Below are 2,715 nucleotides of genomic sequence, written 5' to 3'. Positions count from 1 at the left end.
GCGCGGGGCCGGCGGGGGTGCGCGCCCGGCGACCAGCTTTGTTTCACTTTCGTTGTCAGTAGCCGCCACCCCGACTCCCGCTGGCGACAGGATAGGGAAGATCGGGCTTCTGCGGGAGGGGATCCCCCGACCGGGACAGAGGGGGCTCCTGGGTGGGGAGCCCGAGCCCTAAAACGGAGATCCCCAAGGGGGTGGGTGCCCCTGGGTACCCAGGTGCCAGGGGACGCATTCGCATGTCTAGATGGGAGTCACCTCTGCCCCTCACAAGCTGTGTGATGGTGACAGTGGACGAACCACTGAACCACCGCCACCCACATCTCAGTTTTGTATCTGCAAAATGGGATAATTCTAGTACCTGCCTCGGAGGGTGGTTGGAACCCGGTAAAAATGGTGTCTGGGTTCCCTGTTGAAACAATCTATTCCCAGCCTCTCCCACTGGAGATTAATTCAGTGGAGGTGGGGCGGGACTGGAGATGCTGATCCCTGGCGATATGTATGATCAGGCAAGTTTAGGATACATTGATGGGTGAGGACCTTGCGTCTATTCTTGTTAACTGTCATCCCCATCAGAAGACAGCGTGGAAGTCAGGATATTGGATATACCTCAAACCAGCTCAGATGAACACTTAAATCTCAGTGGGAAAGGTGTGTCTCTTATGCAAGGGGAAAAAACCTCAAGACGTATGCACGCCTCGGCCCTCTCCCCTCCAACGACCTTCCCTCGGAACCCCACCTGTATAGAAACTTGGGATAGATTTAGAATTGATTCCTGGAGTCCCAGCTATTGAAGGACCCGAGTTTAAATGCAATTTCCTTAGGAGAAGTTTTCAGAACGGGGTCAAGGCCCAGGGCTCAGAATTTGTTCCAGAACTTCATTGTAATCTTACAGCCAAGTTCAAGCTTCATTCTGGTCTGGAGGATTCTGATTGCTGATGGCTTGTTATTGTGGGTGGGAAGGTTGAAATCTGGGTATTCCCTGGGGTGGTGTTACTTTTTAATTTAGGAAATGACATTTCTTTGTTTGCTGAAGTCAGGCATTGAGTTAAAGGCAGCTCTCTCCCCTTCCCATCTAGATAAGGGCTTTCTTTTCAGTGAGTGTGTTACCCGTAGAATTCTTTTTTAAAGGGCCCCTACTGTTTGTGTAGATCCTGTGTGAATCTTTTTATAGCTTCCGTTTCATTTCCATTGCCTCCTTACAGTTCAGTCTGAAAGCAATCTGTAGCTAGCCTCCCTTTTTAACAGAAATCTGTTTCCAGTTCTGGGGTTTTCCTAAAGATTGACAACTTCGTTTTGAGGGTGTGGGCAGGGTTGTTGAGAGCTGCCAAGTTACTGTACAAAAAAGGCCAGAGTTTTAACTTCTTTTCAAATGGAATAAAGCCCATTGTAAAGGAAATACAATGGGCAACAGTTGAAATCTTCAGAGCAATGGTTAGAATTCATTTATTCATTCAACAAATATTTGTTGAGTGTCTACTATGTGCCAGGCACCCTCTAGGCCAGCCCTGACCAACACAAGTTTAATGTGAGCCACGTATGTAATTTAAAATGTTCAAGTAGCCACATTAAAAAAAGAAAAAAGAGCTAGGTGACAATTTAAAAACTCTTTCAATCCAACATGTCTAAAATATTTTAATCAAATAAATTGTAATGTTTTAGATTTTTTTTGTGTGCTAACTGTTCAAAATGTGTTGTGTATTTTATACTTTCAGCCCATCTGAATTCTGACTTGCCACATTTCAAGTGGCTGGTAACTACATGTGATTTCCCTATTAGACAGTGTAGCCCAATAGCAGTGAACTGGCAAGTTTGGGTGCATTGAGAAAGAGATAGACAATAAATATGTAAAAATGACAGGCAATCAAGAAAATATCAACCAGACGTGCTGGGGTGGCTCACGCCTGTGATCCCAGCACTTTGGGAGGCTGAGGCAGGCAGATCACTTCAGGTCAGGAGTTCAAGACTAGCCTCACTAACATAATGAAACCCCGTCTCTACTGAAAATACAAAATTAATTGGGCGTGGTGGTGCGTGCCTATAATCCCAGCTACTCAGGAGGCTGAGGCAGGAGAATCGCTTGAACCAGAGAGTGGGAGGTTGCAGTGAGCCGAGATCGCACCATTGTACTCTAGCCTGGGCAACAAGAGTGAAATTCCATCTCAAAAAAGAAAAAGAAAGTATCTAAGTGATGGTTATAAAGAAAATCAAATGGTTAAAGGAAAGTGAATAGTGCCAGGCGCAGTGGCCCAGCAGTTTGGGAGGCCAACTTGGGTAGGTCACTTGAGCCCAGGAGTTTGAGACCAGTCTAGGCAGCATGGCGAAACCCCATCTCTACAAAAAATACAGAACTATAGGCGCGTAGAATGCGGCTGTAGTTCCAGCTGCTAGGGAGGCTGAGATGGGAGGATCATCCGAGTCTGGGGAGGTCAAGGTTGCAGTGAGTCATGATCGTGCCACAGCATTCCGGCCTGGGCGACAGAGCAAGACCCTGTCAAAAAAAAAAAAGAAAATGAATGGTCACTTTAGATAGTGAGGCCAGGATGGTCTCTTGAGAAGGTGACATGAGGACTAATCCCTGAATGATAAGATGGAGCAACCGAGGAAAGCTTTTGAGGCCGGTGGAATGTCTAATGTACATGTCACAGGAAAAATCACCTAGCTTCCTGCTGGCTGGGGTCATAGCTTTCATCTCTGTGTTAAGGCTAACTGCTTTGCCTA

The sequence above is a fragment of the Colobus angolensis genome, unplaced genomic scaffold (genome assembly GCF_000951035.1).
Source record: "Colobus angolensis palliatus isolate OR3802 unplaced genomic scaffold, Cang.pa_1.0 Scaffold79, whole genome shotgun sequence".
NCBI lineage: Eukaryota > Metazoa > Chordata > Mammalia > Primates > Cercopithecidae > Colobus > Colobus angolensis.
Note: the sequence above shows the minus strand (reverse complement) of the source record.